This window comes from Taudactylus pleione, unplaced genomic scaffold (genome assembly GCF_031769625.1).
Source record: "Taudactylus pleione unplaced genomic scaffold, aTauple2 ptg000316l, whole genome shotgun sequence".
Taxonomy (NCBI): Eukaryota; Metazoa; Chordata; class Amphibia; order Anura; family Myobatrachidae; genus Taudactylus; species Taudactylus pleione.
The window spans coordinates 255475-279385 of record NW_028284717.1 but is presented as its reverse complement, the minus strand read 5'-3'; positions in this window follow the sequence as shown (position 1 = coordinate 279385).

The window sequence follows — 23911 nt, the reverse complement described above, 5'->3', positions numbered from 1 at the left end:
CTGGTCAGTTGGGTCTATTTCCTGCACAGCCTAGTACACTGGTCAGTTGGGTCTATTTCCTGCACAGCCTAGTACACTGGTCAGTTGGGTCTGTCTCCTGCACAGCCTAGTACACTGGTTAGTTGGGTCTGTTTCCTGCACAGCCTAGTATACTGGTCAGTTAGGTCTGTTTCCTGCACAGCCTAGTACACTGGTCAGTTGGGTCTATTTCCTGCAAAGCCTAGTATACTGGCCAGTTGGGTCTGTTTCCTGCACAGCCTAGTACACTGGTTAGTTGGGTCTGTTTCCTGCACAGCCTAGTATACTGGTCAGTTAGGTCTGTTTCCTGCACAGTATTGTATTCTGGTCAGTTGGGTCTGTTTCCTGCACAGCCTAGTACACTGGTCAGTTGGGTCTGTTTCCTGCACAGTATTGTATACTGGTCAGTTGGGTCAATTTCCTGCACAGTATTGTATACTGGTCAGATGGGTCTGTTTCCTGCACAGCCTAGTACACTGGTCAGTTGGGTCTGTTTCCTGCACAGCATTGTATGCTGGTCAGTTGGGTCTATTTCCTGCACAGCCTAGTACACTGGTCAGATGGGTCTATTTCCTGCACAGCCTAGTACACTGGTCAGTTGGGTCAATTTCCTGCACAGCCTAGTACACTGGTCAGTTGGGTCTGTTTCCTGCACAGCCTAGTACACTGGTCAGTTGGGTCTGTTTCCTGCACAGCCTAGTACAATGGTCAGTTGGGTCTGTTTCCTGCACAGCCTAGTATACTGGTCAGTTAGCTCTGTTTCCCGCACAGCCTAGTATACTGGTCAGTTAGGTCTGTTTCCCGCACAGTCTTGTATACTGGTCAGTTGGGTCTGTTTCCTGCACAGCCTAGTACACTGGTCAGTTGGGTCTGTTTCCTGCACAGCCTAGTACACAGGTCAGTTGGGTCAATTTCCTGCACAGCCTAGTACACTGGTCAGTTGGGTCTGTTTCCTGCACAGCCTAGTAGACTGGTCAGTTGGGTTTATTTCCTGCACAGCCTAGTACACTGGTCAGTTGGGTCTGTTTCCTGCACAGCCTAGTACACTGGTCAGTTGGGTCTGTTTCCTGCACAGCCTAGTATACTGGTCAGTTGGGTCTGTTTCCTGCACAGTATTGTATACTGGTCAGTTGGGTCTGTTTCCTGCACAGCCTAGTACACTGGTCAGTTGGGTTTATTTCCTGCACAGCCTAGTATACTGGTCAGTTGGGTCTGTTTCCTGCACAGGATTGTATACTGGTCAGATGGGTCTGTTTCCTGCACAGTATTGTATACTGGTCAGATGGGTCTGTTTCCTGCACAGCCTAGTATACTGGTCAGTTGGGTCTGTTTCCTGCACAGACTAGTACACTGGTCAGTTGGGTCTATTTCCTGCACAGCCTAGTATACTGGTCAGTTGGGTCTGTTTCCTGCACAGCCTAGTACACTGGTCAGTTGGGTCTGTTTCCTGCACAGCCTAGTATACTGGTCAGTTGGGTCTGTTTCCTGCACAGCCTAGTACAATGGTCAGTTGGGTCTGTTTCCTGCACAGCCTAGTACACTGGTCAGTTGGGTCTGTTTCCTGCACAGCCTAGTACACTGGTCAGTTGGGTCTGTTTCCTGCACAGCCTAGTATACTGGTCAGATGGGTCTGTTTCCTGCACAGTATTGTATACTGGTCAGATGGGTCTGTTTCCTGTACAGCATTGTATACTGGTCAGTTGGGTCTGTTTCCTGCACAGCCTAGTACACTGGTCAGTTGGGTTTATTTCCTGCACAGCCTAGTATACTGGTCAGTTAGGTCTGTTTCCCGCACAGTCTTGTATACTGGTCAGTTGGGTCTGTTTCCTGCACAGCCTAGTACACTGGTCAGTTGGGTCTGTTTCCTGCACAGCCTAGTACACAGGTCAGTTGGGTCAATTTCCTGCACAGCCTAGTACACTGGTCAGTTGGGTCTGTTTCCTGCACAGCCTAGTAGACTGGTCAGTTGGGTTTATTTCCTGCACAGCCTAGTACACTGGTCAGTTGGGTCTGTTTCCTGCACAGCCTAGTACACTGGTCAGTTGGGTCTGTTTCCTGCACAGCCTAGTATACTGGTCAGTTGGGTCTGTTTCCTGCACAGTATTGTATACTGGTCAGTTGGGTCTGTTTCCTGCACAGCCTAGTACACTGGTCAGTTGGGTTTATTTCCTGCACAGCCTAGTATACTGGTCAGTTGGGTCTGTTTCCTGCACAGGATTGTATACTGGTCAGATGGGTCTGTTTCCTGCACAGTATTGTATACTGGTCAGATGGGTCTGTTTCCTGCACAGCCTAGTATACTGGTCAGTTGGGTCTGTTTCCTGCACAGACTAGTACACTGGTCAGTTGGGTCTATTTCCTGCACAGCCTAGTATACTGGTCAGTTGGGTCTGTTTCCTGCACAGCCTAGTACACTGGTCAGTTGGGTCTGTTTCCTGCACAGCCTAGTATACTGGTCAGTTGGGTCTGTTTCCTGCACAGCCTAGTACAATGGTCAGTTGGGTCTGTTTCCTGCACAGCCTAGTACACTGGTCAGTTGGGTCTGTTTCCTGCACAGCCTAGTACACTGGTCAGTTGGGTCTGTTTCCTGCACAGCCTAGTATACTGGTCAGATGGGTCTGTTTCCTGCACAGTATTGCATACTGGTCAGATGGGTCTGTTTCCTGTACAGCATTGTATACTGGTCAGTTGGGTCTGTTTCCTGCACAGCCTAGTACACTGGTCAGTTGGGTTTATTTCCTGCACAGCCTAGTATACTGGTCAGTTGGGTCTGTTTCCTGCACAGTATTGTATACTGGTCAGATGGGTCTGTTTCCTGCATAGTATTGTATACTGGTCAGATGGGTCTGTTTCCTGCACAGCCTAGTACATTGGTCAGTTGGGTCAGTTTCCTGCACAGCCTAGTACACTGGTCAGTTGGGTCTGTTTCCTGCATAGCCTAGTACACTGGTCAGTTGGGTCTGTTTCCTGCACAGCCTAGTACACTGGTCAGTTGGGTCTGTTTCCTGCACAGCCTAGTACACTGGTCAGTTGGGTCTGTTTCCTGCACAGCCTAGTACACTGGTCAGTTGGGTCTGTTTCCTGCACAGCCTAGTACACTGGTCAGTTGGGTCTGTTTCCTGCACAGCCTAGTACACTGGTCAGTTGGGTCTGTTTCCTGCACAGCCTAGTACACTGGTCAGTTGGGTCTGTTTCCTGCACAGCATTGTATACTGGTCAGTTGGGTCGGCTTCCAGCACAGCATTGTATGTTGGTCAGTTGGGTCTGTTTCCTGCACAGCATTGTACGCTGGTCAGTTTGGTCTGCTTCCTGCACAGCATTGTACACTGGTCAGTTGGGTCTGTTTCCTGCACAGTATTGTATGCTGGTCAGTTGGGTCTGTTTCCTGCACAGCATTGTATACTGGTCAGTTTGGTCTGTTTCCTGCACAGCATTGTATACTGGTCAGTTGGGTCAGTTTCCTGCACAGCATTGTATACTGGTTAGTTTGGTCTGCTTCCTGCACAAGATTGTACACTGGTCAGTTGGGTCTGCTTCCTGAACAGCATTGTATGCTGGTCATTTGGGTCTGTTTCCTGCAGAGCCTAGTACGCTGGTCAGTTGGGTCTGTTTCCTGCACAGCCTAGTACGCTGGTCAGTTGGGTCTGTTTCCTGCACAGCCTAGTATGCTGGTCAGTTGGGTCTGTTTCCTGCACAGCCTAGTATGCTGGTCAGTTGGGTCTATTACCTGCACAGCCTAGTATACTGGTCAGTTAGGTCTGTTTCCTGCACAGTATTGTATACTGGTCAGTTGGGTCTGTTTCCTGCACAGCCTAGTACACTGGTCAGTTGGGTCTGTTTCCTGCACAGCCTAGTATACTGGTCAGTTGGGTCTATTTCCAGCACAGTATTGTATACTGGTCAGATGGCTGTTTCCTGCACAGCCTAGTACACTGGTCAGTTGGGTCTTTTTCCTGCACAGCATTGTATGCTGGTCAGTTGGGTCTATTTCCTGCACAGCCTAGTACACTGGTCAGTTGGGTCTATTTCCTGCACAGCCTAGTACACTGGTCAGTTGGGTCTGTTTCCTGCACAGCCTAGTACACTGGTTAGTTGGGTCTGTTTCCTGCACAGCCTAGTTTACTGGTCAGTTGGGTCTGTTTCCTGCACAGCCTAGTATACTGGTCAGTTGGGTCTATTTCCTGCACAGCCTAGTATACTGGTCAGTTGGGTCTATTTCCTGCACAGTATTGTATACTGGTCAGTTGGGTCTGTTTCCTGCACAGCCTAGTATACTGGTCAGTTGGGTCTATTTCCTGCACAGTATTGTATACTGGTCAGATGGGTCTGTTTCCTCCACAGCCTAGTACACTGGTCAGTTGGGTCTTTTTCCTGCACAGCATTGTATGCTGGTCAGTTGGGTCTATTTCCTGCACAGCCTAGTACACTGGTCAGTTGGGTCTATTTCCTGCACAGCCAAGTACACTGGTCAGTTGGGTCTGTTTCCTGCACAGTCTAGTACACTGGTTAGTTGGGTCTGTTTCCTGCACAGCCTAGTATACTGGTCAGTTAGGTCTGTTTCCTGCACAGCCTAGTATACTGGTCAGTTGGGTCTGTTTTCTGCACAGCCTAGTATACTGGTCAGTTGGGTCTATTTCCTGCACAGCCTAGTATACTGGTCAGTTAGGTCTGTTTCCTGCACAGTATTGTATACTGGTCAGTTGGGTCTGTTTCCTGCACAGCCTAGTACACTGGTCAGTTGGGTCTGTTTCCTGCACAGCCTAGTATACTGGTCAGTTGGGTCTATTTCCTGCACAGTATTGTATACTGGTCAGATGGGTCTGTTTCCTGCACAGCCTAGTACACTGGTCAGTTGGGTCTTTTTCCTGCACAGCCTAGTATACTGGTCAGTTAGGTCTGTTTCCTGCACAGTATTGTATACTGGTCAGTTGGGTCTGTTTCCTGCACAGCCTAGTACACTGGTCAGTTGGGTCTGTTTCCTGCATAGCCTAGTAAACTTGTCAGTTGGGTCTGTTTCCTGCACAGCATTGTATGCTGGTCAGTTGGGTCTATTTCCTGCACAGCCTAGTACACTGGTCAGTTGGGTCTATTTCCTGCACAGCCTAGTACACTGGTCAGTTGGGTCTATTTCCTGCACAGCCTAGTACACTGGTCAGTTGGGTTTGTTTCCTGCACAGCCGTGTACACTGGTTAGTTGGGTCTGTTTCCAGCACAGCCTAGTATACTGGTCAGTTAGGTCTGTTTCCTGCACAGCCTAGTATACTGGTCAGTTAGGTCTGTTTCCTGCACAGTATTGTATACTGGTCAGTTGGGTCTGTTTCCTGCACAGCCTAGTACACAGGTCAGTTGGGTATGTTTCCTGCACAGCCTAGTATACTGGTCAGTTGGGTCTATTTCCTGCACAGTATTGTATACTGGTCAGATGGGTCTGTTTCCTGCACAGCCTTGTATACTGGTCAGTTGGGTCTGTTTCCTGCACAGCCTAGTACACTGGTCAGTTGGGTCTATTTCCTGCACAGCCTAGTACACTGGTCAGTTAGGTCTGTTTCCTGCAAAGCCTAGTATACTGGTCAGTTGTGTCTGTTTCCTGCACAGCCTAGTTTACTGGTCAGTTGTGTCTGTTTCCTGCACAGCCTAGTACACTGGTCAGTTGTGTCTGTTTCCTGCACAGCCTAGTACACAGGTTAGTTGGGTCTGTTTCCTGCACAGCCTAGTACACTGGTCAGTTGTGTCTGTTTCCTGCACAGCCTAGTACACTGGTCAGTTGGGTTTATTTCCTGCACAGCCTAGTATACTGGTCAGTTGGGTCTGTTTCCTGCACAGTATTGTATACTGGTCAGATGGGTCTGTTTCCTGTACAGCATTGTATACTGGTCAGTTGGGTCTGTTTCCTGCACAGCCTAGTACACTGGTCAGTTGGGTTTATTTCCTGCACAGCGTAGTATACTGGTCAGTTGGGTCTGTTTCCTGCACAGTATTGTATACTGGTCAGATGGGTCTGTTTCCTGCACAGTATTGTATACTGGTCAGATGGGTCTGTTTCCTGCACAGCCTAGTATACTGGTCAGTTGGGTCTGTTTCCTGCTCAGCCTAGTATACTGGTCAGTTGGGTCTGTTTCCTGCACAGCCCAGTATACTGGTCAGTTGGGTCTATTTCCTGCACAGCATTGTATGCTGGTCAGTTGGGTCTGTTTCCAGCACAGCATTGTTTATTGGCCAGTTGGGTCTGTTTCCTGCACAGCATTGTATACTGGTCAGTTGGGTCTGTTTCCTGTACAGCCTAGTATACTGGTCAGTTGGGTCTGTTTCCTGCACAGCCTAGTATACTGGCCAGTTGGGTCTGTTTCCTGCACAGCCTAGTACACTGGTCAGTTGGGTCTGTTTCCTGCACAGCCTAGTATACTGGTCAGTTAGGTCTGTTTCCTGCACAGCCTAGTACACTGGTTAGTTGGGTCTGTTTCCTGCACAGCCTAGTATACTGTTCAGTTAGGTCTGTTTCCTGCACAGCCTAGTACACTGGTCAGTTGGGTCTGTTTCCTGCACAGCCTAGTACACTGGTCAGTTAGGTCTGTTTCCTGCACAGCCTAGTATACTGGTCAGTTAGGTCTGTTTCCTGCACAGTATTGTATACTGGTCAGTTGGGTCTGTTTCCTGCACAGTTTTGTATACTGGTCAGATGGGTCTGTTTCCTGCACAGTATTGTATACAGGTCAGATTGGTCTGTTTCCTGCACAGTATTGTATACTGGTCAGTTGGGTCTATTTCCTGCACAGCCTAGTACACTGGTCAGTTGGGTCTATTTCCTGCACAGCCTAATACACTGGTCAGTTGGGTCTGTTTCCTGCACAGCCTAGTACACTGGTTAGTTGGGTCTGTTTCCCGCACAGCCTAGTATACTGGTCAGTTAGGTCTGTTTCCTGCACAGTATTGTATACTGGCCAGTTGGGTCTATTTCCTTCACAGCCTAGTATACTGGCCAGTTGGGTCTGTTTCCTGCACAGCCTAGTACACTGGTTAGTTGGGTCTGTTTCCTGCACAGCCTAGTATACTGGTCAGTTAGGTCTGTTTCCTGCACAGTATTGTATACTGGTCAGTTGGGTCCGTTTCCTGCACAGCCTAGTATACTGGTCAGTTGGGTGTATTTCCTGCACAGTATTGTATACTGGTCAGATGGGTCTGTTTCCTGCACAGCCTAGTACACTGGTCAGTTGGGTCTGTTTCCTGCACAGCATTGTATGCTGGTCAGTTGGGTCTATTTCCTGCACAGCCTAGTACACTGGTCAGTTGGGTCTATTTCCTGCACAGCCTAGTACTCTGGTCAGTTGGGTCTATTTCCTGCACAGCCTAGTACACTGGTCAGTTGGGTCTGTTTCCTGCACAGCCTAGTACACTGGTCAGTTGGGTCTGTTTCCTGCACAGCCTAGTATACTGGTCAGTTAGGTCTGTTTCCTGCACAGCCTAGTATACTGGTCAGTTGGGTCTATTTCCTGCACAGCCTAGTATACTGGCCAGTTGGGTCTGTTTCCTGCACAGCCTAGTACACTGGTTAGTTGGGTCCGTTTCCTGCACAGCCTAGTATACTGGTCAGTTAGGTCTGTTTCCTGCACAGTATTGTATACTGGTCAGTTGGGTCTGTTTCCTGCACAGCCTAGTACACTGGTCAGTTGGGTCTGTTTCTTGCACAGCCTAGTATACTGGTCAGTTGGGTCTATTTCCTGCACAGTATTGTATGCTGGTCAGATGGGTCTGTTTCCTGCACAGCCTAGTACACTGGTCAGTTGGGTCTGTTTCCTGCACAGCATTGTACACTGGTCAGTTGGGTCTATTTCCTGCACAGCCTAGTACACTGGTCAGTTGGGTCTGTTTCCTGCACAGCCTAGTATACTGGTCAGTTGTGTCTGTTTCCTGCACAGCCTAGTACACTGGTTAGTTGGGTCTGTTTCCTGCACAGCCTAGTACACTGGTCAGTTGGGTTTATTTCCTGCACAGCCTAGTATACTGGTCAGTTGGGTCTGTTTCCTGCACAGTATTGTATACTGGTCAGTTGGGTCTATTTCCTGCACAGCCTAGTATACTGGTCAGTTGGGTCTGTTTCCTGCACAGTATTGTATACTTGTCAGTTGGGTCTATTTCCTGCACAGCCTAGTACACTGGTCAGTTTGGTCTGTTTCCTGCACAGCCTAGTATACTGGTCTGTTAGGTCTATTTCCTGCACAGCCTAGTATACTGGTCAGTTAGGTCTATTTCCTGCACAGCCTAGTACACTGGTCTGTTGGGTTTATTTCCTGCACAGCCTAGTATACTGGTCAGTTGGGTCTGTTTCCTGCACAGTATTGTATACTGGTCAGTTGGGTCTATTTCCTGCACAGCCTAGTACACTGGTCAGTTGGGTCTATTTCCTGCACAGCCTAGTACACTGGTTAGTTGGGTCTATTTCCTGCACAGCCTAGTACACTGGTCAGTTAGGTCTATTTCCTGCACAGCCTAGTACACTGGTCAGTTGGGTTTATTTCCTGCACAGCCTAGTATACTGGTCAGTTGGGTCTATTTCCTGCACAGTATTGTATACTGGTCAGTTGGGTCTATTTCCTGCACAGCATTGTATGCTGGTCAGTTGGGTCTATTTCCTGCACAGCATTGTATGCTGGTCAGTTGGGTCTATTTCCTGCACAGCATTGTATGCTGGTCAATTGGGTCTATTTCCTGCACAGCATTGTATGCTGGTCAGTTGGGTCTGTTTCCTGCACAGTATTGTATACTGGTCAGATGGGTCTATTTCCTGCACAGCATTGTATGCTGGTCAGTTGGGTCTATTTCCTGCACAGCATTGTATGCTGGTCAGTTGGGTCTGTTTCCTGCACAGTATTGTATACTGGTCAGATGGGTCTATTTCCTGCACAGCATTGTATACTGGTCAGTTGGGTCTATTTCCTGCACAGCATTGTATACTGGTCAGTTGGGTCTATTTCCTGCACAGTATTGTATACTGGTCAGATGGGTCTATTTCCTGCACAGCATTGTATGCTGGTCAGATGGGTCTGTTTCCTGCACAGTATTGTATACTGGTCAGATGGGTCTATTTCCTGCACAGTATTGTATACTGGTCAGTTGAGGCTATCAGACACTAAATAAATCTTTTGTAATATCACACCTTGCTAATGTTTATTCTACCTAACATAATCCACGCAAGCGATTGTCAGTTGTACGATGGCAGCCGATTCATAACTACCAAATGTCCATTGGGCAACAGGTTATCTGCGGATTCGGTATGTTTTGTTGATAATCACAATGTCGACAGTCATTATATAGACACCATTCTGTCGGCACGTACACTATAGTGACAAACAAAATGTCGATGCCGACAAAATATCAACATGTTCAAAGTGTCCACAAATGCTGACTGGTACATAATGTTGCCACACAGATTTTAAGCCTAACCCCAACCACAACCCTAACCCCAAGCGTAAAATTTCTATTGCTGACATTTTGACTTTCCGTAGGTGATTTGGTGTCAGCATTCTGGTTGTCAATATTTCAACCAAATTGACATTAGACATTATGGTGTCGAACTTGTGATTGTCGACAACATGACTACACAACTCGGTTACGTACAGTACATAGACAAATTTTAACCACTGTACTGCAATGTACTGTAATTGCGACCCGTGACTATCAAACGATTCATCCTGACGATTGATTGTAGTGTGATTGATTTTTAACAATCTATAACAGGAAATTCTACTTTGAATCATGGAAATGGAAATAGAGTAGAAGAGTTTTTACAGGAATAAACTCAGGGATATAATTGCAGAGATTAGATATCACCTGCGTAGTTTAGGATATACAGTACACTGCTCTATAGCCTCGTATTTAGTTTGTTTAGGCACAATATTAATTTTATTAGTGTATTATTTTTTAATGATCAACTCATTAAATAAATTAAGTAAACCATTTGCTACATCCTTACAATTTCCATACATCATTTGTCTACTTATCAATTCTCATATTTTAGTGTTGTACGCTGTAATTTTTGCATCTCCATTTCCATAGACAAGATAGATATTTCCAAGTAAGAAGAAAAATTGATACATGTACCAGACCACATAAAGAGTTATATGTGAATATGATACTGTAGCGAACCATCACCATGGAAACTAGAATCTTAGGAGAGGATTCAGGAAGTTGCTGTTCCGTAACAGGGCTGGCAATCACCGGTTGCTGGTCACGTGACTGGAAACGGAACGTTACTCTTTTGACAGAACTCTCTGAAATGAAGGCTTGTTTATTAAAAGCAAAGGCGATACCTTGAAGTTCGAATCTGATTATATATATATATATATATATATATATATATATATATATATAAAATATTTTTTTGTTTATTGGCAGGCGTTTGCCTCTGCAGATCAGATACAGCTGCTAAATATCAGCAGAGTTGATTATAGATTCCCACTGGGTACGAGCACCTGATCTTGCAGATTGGAGGACTTGTAATTTCCGCACAAGTTTATGGGAACGCTGAGATGTTTTCTGCATGCAAAAATAATAATAATTAAAAAAAAAAAATCGTTTTGATGCCACTCATAGTAAAAGTTAGAAATAGGTGACACTTCTCACTGTTAAACTGGTCTGATGTTACAGTATTTGTTTTCTGCCTGGCTCGGGGGTTCACGGGAAAACCCTCATTTTTGTTTACTACAAGGGACTTTTTTGTAAAGCGAAAAATGAAATCGCTGTGCCGACAGACAGGTATTCCTTAAATAATCCATTAGTTATTAGATCCTTTAATTATAATAAATCAGATATGATAATAAGCCTTTATTGATTTACTGGGCCTGATGCAGTTTTGAATGCGGTTTTGCGGACTTGCATGATTTCACACTGCACGCGCTTTGGAACCAAGCTTACGGAAGTCAGAGCTCACTCACATATCCACTTGCACCTGAAGGAATGTAATGCATGTTGCTCCTGTGAAAGAAACTGGTATTGCTCCTGTGATGAAAACTGGCACTGCTCCTGTGAAAGAAACTGGTACCGCTCTTGTGACAGTAACTGGCAATGCTCTTGTGACAGTAACTGGCAATGCTCTTGTGACAGCAACTGGCACCATTTCTTTGACAGAAACTGGCACTGCTCTTGTGACAGAAACTGCTACCGCTCATGTGACACAAACTGGTACCGCTCCTTTGACAGAAACTGGCACCGCTCTTGTGACAGAAACTGGTACCGCTCCTGTGACAGAAACTGGCACTGCTCTTATGACAGAAATTGGCTCCGCTCCTGTGACAGAAACTGGCACCGCTCCTGTGACAGAAACTGGCACTGCTCTGGTGACAGAAACTGGTACCGCTCCTGTGACAGAAACTGGCACTGCTCTTATGACAGAAATTGGCTCAGCTCCTGTGACAGAAACTGGCAACGCTCTTGTGACAGAAACTGGCACTGCTCTGGTGACAGAAACTGGCACCGCTCCTGCGACAGAAACTGGCACTGCTTGTTTGACAGAAGCTGGCACCACTCTTGTGACAGAAACTGGTACTGCTCTTGTGACATAAACTGGCACCGCTCCTGTGTGAGAAACTGGTACCGCTCCTGTGACAGAAACATGCACCACTCCTGAGAAATAAAGACTCTGGGCCTGATTCAGAGCCGCTCGCTGCTAGCCCTGAATCAGGGCGTTTTTTTTTTTTGTTTGTCGTTTTATCCAGCCCGCTCGCAAAGCTGTGAGTGACCGCTAGTGATGTCAGTAGGTCCGCCCTCAAACGGTAGGCGTTCCTTTGGGAACACCTGCATTTGGCCAACCAGACCCCTTCCCCGCCTACATAACGGGGCGAGCTGTCACTCACCATCGACAGCCGCCCCGTCTTGTGGCGAGCCTCACAGCGACTGAAGCTCAGTCGCACGTCGGGGCTCGTGCATGCGCACGCCGGAGGTGGCGCATGCGCAGTGGGGGACCATCAACCTGCTTGCGAGCGGGTCTGAAACAGGCCCTCTGTCCCATTCATAGCTAAGACTGCTATACACTAAAAAACAAATGTAGTTTGGTGTCCACTCAGATGTGAGATTTTCCCAGCATGACGCATCTGCTTAGGGATTCAATTGTCAGTAGACTTTGTCCTTTTGCCTTACGGAAATATTCTCAGAACTATCTGCTAAAGAGGTGTCTTCAGCCCGTTCAGTAAATAGCCTATCTAATCAGCCAGTACCACACACAAACATCCACAGTGGTGATGAACAACCTCTGTCTACTCCATCTGCTTACACATGCAAGTATATTTCCCTCCAAGGACTCTAGGTGTGCGGAGACCAAACCCGGGCGCGGAGGAGAGCTGATAAAAATGACAGTCTTTAGCAAAAAGAGCCGGGAAGAATGATAATGCAAGCATCTAATATGTGAGCATGACCCCAGTGATTAATTGCAGCATCCAGGAGGAAAACTGCCTGGTTTAAGACCACATGGCTGTCCCACTGTGGACTAAAAGATGTCCGTCTAATTTTGTTTAAGTATGTTCTATAGTACATCACTAACTAATATAAATTCAGAGTGACCACTAAGTGGCTGTTACACGTTCCTATGAGAGAGCAGTGACACTGCCATATAACATGCATACAGTGATGACGTATCCACTACTGAGAATTAACTTTAACATGGCTTTTAACTTTTAATGCTGTCACCGTTTCTTTTTTTCAATACGGCCCTTTATACTTTTGTATTCAGCTTCTCATTAATTAAAAAAAAATTCTCTCCACCTGGACGTTATACTTCAGCTACTTGCACACCCTGCCAGAGGTAACCTACGCAGTGCACCCCAGATGGCAGCCTCAGGTGGTTATTTCTTGGGCAAGCTGAACAAACACGTGGATCTATTCATTCAGGGTATTTCATATTACAATTGTTTCAGTCACCCGCATATGTCATGTTCGAACTGCAGCACTGTTTGCTGTATTTGCTATTCCCTGTTTTGTACTATGTACTTCTACCCCACTGTATGATGTACTGGTGTGCTATACCTCCACTGTATGCTACACTGCTGTGCTATACCTCCACTGTATGCTATACCGGTGTGCTATACCTCCACTGTATGCTATACCGGTGTGCTATACCTCCACTGTATGCTATACCGGTGTGCTATACCTCCACTGTATGCTATACCGGTGTGCTCTACCTCCACTGTATGCAATACCGGTGTGCTATACCTCCACTGTATGATATACCGGTGTGCTATACCTCCACTGTATGATATACCGGTGTGCTATACCTCCACTGTAGGCTATACCGGTGTGCTATACCTCCACTGTATGCTATACCGGTGTGCTATACCTCCACTGTAGGCTATACCGGTGTGCTATACCTCCACTGTAGGCTATACCGGTGTGCTATACCTCCACTGTAGGCTATACCGGTGTGCTATACCTCCACTGTAGGCTATACCGGTGTGCTATACCTCCACTGTATGATATACCGGTGTGCTATACCTCCACTGTATGATATACCGGTGTGCTATACCTCCACTGTATGCTATACCGGTGTGCTATACCTCCACTGTATGCTATACCGGTGTGCTATACCTCCACTGTATGATATACCGGTGTGCTATACCTCCACTGTATGCTATACCGGTGTGCTATACCTCCACTGTATGCTATACCGGTGTGCTATACCTCCACTGTATGATATAACGGTGTGCTATACCTCCACTGTATGATATACCGGTGTGCTATAGCTCCACTGTATGCTATACCGGTGTGCTATACCTCCACTGTATGCTATACCGGTGTGCTATACCTCCACTGTATGCTATACCGGTGTGCTATACCTCCACTGTATGCTATACCGGTGTGCTATACCTCCACTGTATGCTATACCGGTGTGCTATACCTGTGCTATAAACATCGGTAACAACGAGAACCATCGGACCCATTAGCATAATAGTGGGTGACCTGGCCTGCCGCAAGAATTTGGCCGCTTCCTATGTACAGCTAACGATATGGCTGCGTATTCCACTGCCTTAATTGCACGCCCCTATACCGGCGTTATAACGCCTGCGTTTGCCTGACCACCCCATGTCACCACCCACAAACGGCACTTCCTGTCAATCAATATCGGATATCGGGTTATGATCAATCAATATCAATATCAATATCGGGTTATGGTATCAATATGATCAATCAATATCAATATCGGGTTATGGTACGCAGACTAAACTGCGTGTAGTCTGCGTACCATAACACGATCGCACTGGCTAGTTCACGCACACGCAGTGCGATACATGCGCAGTGCAAAAACATCGGCCGAGTGCGGGCGTTCTCTCTTGTGCGCTCCTTGCTAAATCAGGCCCAATGTAACATGTTTTCTGATGTCTGTAAAGCGACTTTGAGTCCTACAGGAGAAAAGTGCTATATAATTAAAATTATTATTATTATAATAATTACATCTATTATGCTGGGCAAGTAAGGTATCACTGTTCAAGTGTTTATTCATACAGAATAGCAATGGATATTGACAGTGATATGGCACAGAAAGAAGAACAGAAGTGGCACTGTGCAGTTATACATTAATACAGAGTAGTAACCAGTGTCGGACTGGGGCATGAAGGGCCCACTGCGGGAATGCAGTGGTAGGGGCCCATGCTTAATGGTTGTGGCCAGCCACTACAGATGCTTGGCTAACCAATAGGCAAATCTTGTAGTTTCTATAGAAAAGAGCCAAGCACCAATGTTGATCAGTGGTACTACCCCACTAGGTAACTGACCAGCTAATACAATAACAATGTATGATTTGAGATGTGGAACCTGACACCTAGAAGAGGGGGTGGGCCCTCAGGCAGTGTGGCCCACCGGGGATTTCCCCTGTACCCATGTGGGCCAGTCCAACCCTGGTAGTAACAGTTACTGGGAATTGTATGCCACAGAAAGAAGAATAGAAGTGGCACTGTGCAGTTATACATTAATACAGAGTAGTAACAATTACTGAGAATTAAAGCACGCGAATACTAGAATAAGCATGAGAGGACATAAGCACACTGTTTTTTATTGTGCTAATACTGGTTAGAACTGGCTTGGGGGTTGCAGTCTCGTTATAGGTTAGGTTAATGGATCAATCAGTAGTGACAGCCTATCAGGGACCTGTTTGGGCGGGCTCTGTTTAGGAATATTAGGGTGCTGGGAGGAGTCAGCTTCCTCTTTTCCAGTTGTGGTCTCCTCTGGATAAGTACCTCAGTCATGAGACTAATCTATTATTCCTGCCATTGTTTGTTTTACCTACAATTTTCCTACCATATACTTTCTTCCTCTCCTATATTGTTTCTCCTCTATTGATTTTATCTCACCCCTGTATCCCCCCTCCCACACGCTCCTCACCTCCCTCTGTCAGCTCTTTTCCTTTGTCATTTATTATACCCCCCCATCCTTTGCCCAAACATTATGCCGCGCCCGCGCCGCAATGCTCCCCCCCCAGCGGCTGGTTGATGCAGCCAGGCCGCTTGCAGTGGCTGTCGCTTCTCCCTACATGCGCGGCGCGCGCACTGCGCGTGTGTCATCCTGGGCACCGGCGGCGACCACTTATAGCGCGGGCCCCGGCGTCCTCGCGCCTTCACCGTCGGGCCTCCAAGTTTGGCTGGCCCGTGGTGGGGGCCCTTCTCCCCGAGCCTCTTAGTCTCCAGGGGCTGGCGGCGGGAGCGTTGTCGCAGTCACCGCGGCTCCCGTCGTTGGCCCCGCTCAGCAAACAGCGGCGGCCATTTTAGGTGTGCAGGGCCTTCAGGGCCCTGCGTTAATGGCCGCCGGCTGTCAGGAAGCGGCGAGGGCGGGGTCGCTGACCCCAGTCTCTGGCCCCACACCCTCAATGAATCAAGCGCTTGTTGACCCCCAGCACTTGCGCAGCCCTTCATCCTGTCCCTCCACTGCCTTAGGGGCAGGGAGGGTGGGGCTCTACACCCCTATTCAGGCACAATCCCCCTCTGGCATTTCTCTGTTCTCCAGAGGCATAGTGCTGCTGCAGATGGACATAGCAGTGTCTCCGCTCGCAGCACCCCTGTTACGCCGCAGTTAGTGTTTCCTGTCGTGGCACCATTGCCGCAGGTGCCCAGGGTTACTGTTTGTGGTCCCGTGCAGCATAACCTGCCTTTGTACAGCCCTGCATTAGGAACGCAATAGTCCTCTTATTTTGCCCATGGCTTTGGGCAGCAGGCGCTCCCAACCGCCCCTCCAGCGTTTCCGCAGCAATCCAATCCCGCAACCCCCTCTGCCAGCGGCCCCTCCTCCGATTAGGCCACCCACCCCCCCAGCTTGAGCCACGTGCAGGCAAGGGCTTCCCCGTCCGCAGTGGACCCACCTCAAGCCCGCGCAGCGGCTTCTGTTTTGGACTTGAACGGTTCTAACACTGTTGTTCCCAGTTCACAGGGTCCATCGACTCCGGCCGTTCTTGCTCGAGATGCTGCGACTACAGGGGATTCCCAGGCGTCGTCAACTCAAAACGTGGTGGGAGCACCGCGCACCCCGAGTCAGGATGCAGCTTCCGCCGTGGGACCCGCTACCCCATCGACTTCTGGAGCAGGTGAGACAACATTGCACCACAGCACCATTGATTTGTCACACTCGGAGGATTCGTCCGACTCATCCAGTTCAGTTGAGAAACCGCATAAGCTAATGCGCTATTTCGTTCAGCAATTGAAAGGGAAGCGTAAAAGCCCGAGTAGAGCACGTAGTTCAGCTGGAAGCTCGGTTCAGGATGCGACGGGCGATGCGGTGCACTGCTCTAACACTGCCATTTTAAGAGGCGTTAGGTCGAAAGTTAGGGAGCGTATTAGGAAAGGCAAGTACGTCGACATGTTTTCTATTACGCATGACGCCAAAAAAGCTTTGGATACAGCTAAAACTGGGGGGGCAGCAGCCAAGGAAACTCGCCGAGCTACGCGAATTGGCTTTGTGGGATGTATATTTTTGCGGCTTGCTACACTGAGACTAGGCCTGCCGAGTTTTTGAACATCCTACGGTACTTACACCTGGTTCATAGCATGCAGTTGTCCGCTAGGCATAACGTTTGGCGGCAATATGACGAGGCTTTCCGTAAGAAGCAGGATGGCCAAAAAATTCTTAGCTTCGGTTATAAGGACGTGGAGGTTTGGCTTGAGGTCACTCAGCAAAACAAACCCACCACTGAGGCGCCAGTAGGCCGTAAACAGCCCTTTGTTGCCCGTCCAGGTTTCAACACGGCAGGAAAGTGCTTCGCCTTTAATAACGGGCAGGGTAGCAGAGGAGCCAGCTGCCATTTTAAGCATGCCTGTCTGTCGTGTGGAGGTAATCACACAGTTAAAGAGTGCAAGCGTGCAGGCGGGCAGGCAGCTGGACAAGGCGAGCAGCGTAGTGCTAAATAGAGCCTTTTCACCAGTGCAAATAGATGTGCTTGAACGGTGGTTGAGCCGCTATCCGCTCAGGGCGGAGGCGGCCTTTTTGTTGCAGGGTTTTAGGGAGGGTTTTCGTTTGCCAATAGTTAAGCCAGTTGCGGTGTTAGCAAAAAGGAACCTTAAATCGGCTAGGGATTACCCTGATATTGTGAGGGCCAAAGTGATGGCGGAGGTGGATTTGGGCCGCATGGCCGGCCCTTTCCCGTCTCCTCCCTTAGCGGATTTGTGCATATCTCCTTTGGGCATTGTCCCCAAGAAGGAGGTAGGTAAATTTCGGTTGATCCAGCACCTGTCCTATCCGGATGGGGGGGTCAGTTAACGATGCGCTGGATCCAAACGATTGCAGCGTCGCTTACCAATCTTTTGAGGACGCCCTCCGGATAGTGCAGGAGTTTGGTAGGGGAGCGCTATTGGCCAAAATAGACATAGAGTCTGCTTTCAGGTTACTTCCACTGCACCCCGAGTCTTTTAGGTTCATGGGTTTTAAGTTCGACGGTTCATATTTCGTTGATAAATGTTTGCCAATGGGTTGCTCCATTTCCTGTTCCTTTTTTGAATGTTTTAGCTCATTCTTGCAATGGTGCATTCGAGCGGGTTCAGGAAAAACTGGGATAGCCCATTATTTAGATGATTTTTTATTAGTTGGTCCAGCTGATAGCGGTGTCTGCAGCGAGCTGCTTTTATCAGTGCAGGCTCTTTTTCACGTTATGGGCGTGCCCATTGCAGTGAAGAAGACAGAAGGGCCTACCACAGTTTTATCCTATTCGGGTATCGAGATCGATTCTGTGATGGGTTTATGTCGATTGCCCCAAAATAAAGTCGCTAAGATGCGGGAGTATTTAGGGCTCTGCCTCTCTGCAAGGAAAATTTAATTGAAGCAGTTGCAGTCATTACTCGGCCTACTTAATTTCTCTTGCCGGGTGACCCCTATGGGTAGGATCTTCTGCCGTAGGTTGGAGAGGGCCACGGCGGGCGTTAAAAAGGCGCACCATTTCATTCGTTTGACTAGGGAGCTTAAGGAGGACGTGCGTTTGTGGTGCGCCTTTTTGCAGGATTTCAACGGGGTGAGGATTAGGTTACCCGAAACGGTGGCCAACTCTGAACTCCAGCTTTATACGGATGCGTCTGGTGCTTGCGGTTTTGGGGCCTTTTTCGAGGGGCAATGGTGAGCGGAAGCATGGCCGAAAAGCTGGCATGACGCCGGTTTTCCAACCAATGTGCTCCTTTTGGAGCTTTTCCCAATTGTGGTGGCAGTAGAGATTTGGGCTGCGCAGCTTAGTAATCGTAGCATAAGTTTCTGGTGTGATAACTTGGGAGTAGTTCAGGCCATAAACAACCAGAGGGCCGTCTGTCCTCAGGCTCTCAGTTTACTTAGGCGTTTGATACTTTTATGTCTAAAGGGTAACATTGATTTCAGGGCTAGGCACGTCCCGGGTGTTGAAAACGAGATAGCGGATGCTTTATCTCGTTTTCAATGGTCTAGGTTTAGGTCATTGGCACCCACAACCAGCGTTCATGGCTTACCTTGTCCTGCTCAGGTCTGGCAGATCATCGGGCCGACATCGATGGACTCGCCTTGAGAGCTTTGGCACCGAGCACCTTAAAGTCCTATACGGCTGCTTGGGATTCGTGGCTGGCTTTCTTACCTGAAGTAGATCGGATGTTATAATTCGTTTGGATGTGGCACGAGCGGGGCCGGTCTAAGGCCGCAATGTCCAGGCCTTAGCTGACATTTCGTATTTTTCGCGCTTGCGCGGCTTGGTAGACCCAACCAAGTCGTTTATTCTTGCCAAAGCATTGAAAGGTTGGGCTAGAGAGCAGGCGGGCCCAGGTGACTCTCGGAGGCCAGTTGACACCGGTTTATTGAAGAATCTCCTGGTGGCGGTGGCAGGAGTAACCCTAGGCCAATATGAAGCGGTTTTGTTTAAATTAGCTTTTGTTTTGGCATTTTTCGGAGCTGGCGGCTGCTAGCAAGAGGGCAACGAGCTCGGGGATTCTTTTGAATAATGTGATGGTTAAGTCAGATTTGATCTTGCTCAAAAGTCAGTGATCAAAAACCGACCAATTAGGTAGGGGGCATTGGTTGTCGATCCCTGCGCATCCGGACCCGAGCATATGTCCTGTAAGCATAGCTAAGCGTTACAATCTCCAGCGTCCGCAGGGCGGTTTGCAATGGCTAATTCACGAGGACCTTTCACCGCTGACGCGTTTTCAATTCTCTGCAATTTTTAAGCGGTGTTTGATAGCACTTGATTTACCTGTTGAGCATTATGGCACACACTCGTTTAGGATTGGCGCGGCTACTTGTGCAGCAGCAGCGGGTTCTTCCAGCGACGCAATCAAACGGTTGGGTCGTTGGAGGTCTTCTGCTTATAAAGGTTACGTGAGAGGCGACATGCTGCCTAATTAGACAGCGCTTCTGGCGAGTTTGTTTTTTGGGAAACCCAGTGCCTTAAGCTACCCGCCGCTAGGGGGGGTTGGAGTTCTTTTCACCTTTTGCCCTCAATTGAGGTTTTGGTGTTGTTCACCTCCATCTGGGTCACTCAAACAACTCAGTTTTTTCCCCGCCCTCGTTGTTGGTTACTTTATCTTGGATTTATACACTAATGTTCCTTTAATAATTTTCCCCTTACAGGTTGTGGAAGGGTGTTCGATAGGGTGTGGATTGTGGGGCATTCGTATGTGTTTTGGGCTTGCAGACACCCCCTTGCTCGTGATAACCCCGGTAATGTGCGATGGATTGGGGTGCGAGGCTTTAGATGGAGTGGTCTGTTGTCTCTTCTTTGGGAGTCAGAGAAGAAATGGGGTGCCCCGGATTGCTTGATCATCCATCTAGGCGGCAATGATTCGGGCACGTGTAAGGGTGTTGAGATCATCCTGGCCATGAAAAGGGATTTTCAAACAATAGCTGAGCGTTGGCCGCAGGTGCAGCTAGTGTGGTCGGAAGTTATTCCACGTAGATTCAGAAGAGGGGAGCAAGGTGGCGCGGCTTTAGATAGGGTGAGGAGAAAACTGAATGCCGCAGTGTCTCGTCATGTAGCAGGTCTTGGAGGGTGTGTCATCAAACACCCCCGTATCCGTTTTGAAGAGGTTGACTTCTATAGACCGGATGGAGTGCATTTGGCAGGAGAAGGTTTGGCTTTGTTTGTTTCGGCTCTTTTGTCGGGCATTCGTGGCAGTTAGTGGTCCTATTAGCTGATGGCGGTACGTTGTCAGTGGACCCCGTTTTTGCTGGAAAGCAGTACTCCTCGGCGGCTCAATTTAGTGCAGCTGAACTTGGCTAGCATCCCCCCTTTGAGAGAGGCGAGTCGGTCACTGCCTTAGGGACGGACCAGGTCTCCATCTTATGGCGGGATTAGCACTGTGCTAGATTAAGGGGGGATGGCACTACTCAAGACAGCTCACATTTGGTGGTGGATTCTCCACCTCCTTCTTAGTAATATACTCTCAGATGGGCTGTAGCCGAGTTAGCACTGCTTTTTTCGCCACCATGCTCGATCATACAATTCAATTTCTGATCTGATTTTTATAAATTTGGCTGCGACCTCTTTTTTGCAAATCTATCTCGTTGTCAGTGTCGTTATTTTAGTTTAAGTTAAGTATGGTAGAATAATAAAAGTATGGGTGACTTATATGCCACAGAGAGAAGAACAGAAGTGGCACTGTGCAGTTATACATTAATATAGAGTAGTAACAGTTACTGGGAATTATATGGCACAGAGAGAAGAACAGAAGTAGCACTGTGCAGTTGCATTAATACATACTAGGAACAGATACTGAGAATCAGTGCTTAATGGGATTCTAGAGAAGTGGTGGAACTCATCCCCCCTCTTCTTTAATAAAGGGACAGCGTGCGCTATAGGCACGTGCCAATAATGAGGCATGGTCTCAAAAGTAAGGGGCGTGGTCACACAACTGTATTCCAATTCAAATTACGCCACACAGTAGCACAGTCTTATTCACATTACACTGCACATAGTGCGCCTGATTCATATTACCACATAGTAGTGACTCTTATACACAATGTCCACAGTAGTAGTGCCCCTAATACACATACTGTCCACAGTAGTAGTGCCTCTTATACAATGCCCACAGTGGTAGTACCCCTTACACATAATGCCCACAGCCATAGTGTCCCTTATGCAATGCCCACTGTAGTGTTGCCCCCAGTAATGGTGCCCCTTAAGCAGTGCCCACAGTGGTAGTGCCACTTATGCAGAGCCCACAGTAGTGGTACCCCTTATGCATAGCCCACAGTAGTGGTGCCCATTATGCAGTGACCACAGTAGTAATGCCGCCTGTAGTAGTGTCCCCAGTGGTAATGCACCCTGCAGTAATGCCCCCAATAGTAATGCTCCTTTTAGAAGTAATGCCCCCTGTAGTAATTATCCCAATAGTAATACCCCCAATAGTAATGCCCTCTGTAGATGTAATGCCCCCTGTAGAAGTAATGCCCCCTGTAGTAATGGCCCCTGCAGTAGTACCCCCTGCAGTAATGCCCCCTGCAGTAGTTCCCCCTGTAGTAATGCCCCCTGCAGTAATGCCCCCTGTAGTAATGCCCCCTGTGGTAGTCCCTCGCACACACACAAATAAAAAACAACAACATTACTTACCTTAAGCCCCGCTTCTGTGTCCGCTGCCATTTGGTCTGCCTGGCTTCTTCTCGGAACTATGAGAGAGATGTCATGATGTCTCCCATTGTACACACTGCGGCAGCCGAAAACCGGAGTGCAGGGAGTGAACTCCAACCTCCGGTTGCCGCTGCGGGGAAGGAGACGGGCGCCCGCTGGTAACAAAATCTCAGTGGGCGCCCGGCAAATGGGGCCTCCCTGCGGCACTGGGCTGAGGTGGGCCGGAGGAGGCGGAACTGGTTCCATCTCTAAATAGAAGTGACGGAACGCAATTCCATCCCGTTCCGGCCCACTTCAACCCCTGCTGAGAATTATGTGCCACAAAATGAAGAACAGAAGTGTCACTGTGCAGTTGTACATTAATACAGAATAGGAACAGGTACTGAGAATTATATGCCACAGACGGAACATATGTGGCACTATGCTGTTGTACATTTATGTAGAATATAGTAGTAACACATTCTGAAATTATATGCCACAGTGATAAGAACAGAAGTGGTACTGTGCATTTACATTAACGCAGAATGGTAACAAACTGAGAATGATATACCACAGAAAGAACAGAAGTGGTACTGTGCAGTTACATTAACGCAGAATAGTAACAAACTGAGAATGATATACCACAGAAAGAACAGAAGTGGTACTGTGCAGTTACATTAACGCAGAATGGTAACAAACTGAGAATGATATACCACAGAAAGAAGAACAGAAGTGGTACTGTGCAGTTACATTAATGCAGAATAGTAACAAACTGAGAATTATATACCACAGAAAGATGAACAGAAGTGGCACTGTGCAGTTACATTAATGCAGAATAGGAACAGACACTGAGAATTAAACCCCATAAAAGTAAATGGAGAAGTGGTACTGTGCAGTTGAATACAAGTAAAAGAATACATAGCAGCATGAATGCTAAAGATGGCCCCAGTCCATCAGCACTGGAAGATGGAGAACATATTAGTAAATTACTACTCACAGGGAGGGGGATTTAAGGCTTTCCGAAAACCCCTTTAATGAGATGGGCCTGTCAACCCATTAGCCTTTGAATAAAGCCTCAGACAGCGTGACGCCCACATGCATTTACTTTATATGCCATTTATTAAAGACAATCGGCTAAAAATAAGTGCATTAAATACAGCGTTTGGGAAGGAATGACATCTACGCGAGTGTCAGGGACCAGGGTCGGCTCTGTAGCGTTTTATTCTACCTGTGACCCACCAACACAACAGTTACAGTATCACCACAAAATAATATATGCATCGCTCACCCGCTGATAGCTAGTAGCCTAGAAGACCAGTACAAACGCCATGCGGCTTGCCTTCAACGTAGGGGCGGCTGCACAAATTAAACACAATGATTAGGGCCTTTGAACTTATTATCAGATCATAAATAGAGCTCTCACAAATGACTGATTTAGTCGACAGCACTTAGGAATCATTAGCGGCTAGAGACAATGGCGTGGAGGGCAGTTTATACAGCCCAGATACTTGAGAAAAAGGGATGTATAGATTACTGATCTTATGGGGAATTACATTTTCTCTCCTTAATAATATAAAGAGAGAGAAGAGTGGGAGACCGGTATTGAAAACATGAAAACTTGCTTCCCGGATGCTGGCTGGTGTGTGGGCTGCCAGCTCAATCTTTTCACTGCATCCTTCTCAGTGTTTAGCACAGATCTTGGCAACGGTGAAGTTGTGCTGATGCCATTCTGTGTAGTTGCCACGCCGCCTGCTACGCGCTGCCGTATCTGCAAGGAGCGTTTACCACCTTTCCCGACAGGGCCTTCGGACCCTTCTCAGGCATGTGAAATTCGACCAGACAAAAATATAAAGAAATAAGTGAAATAAAAACAACGTATAG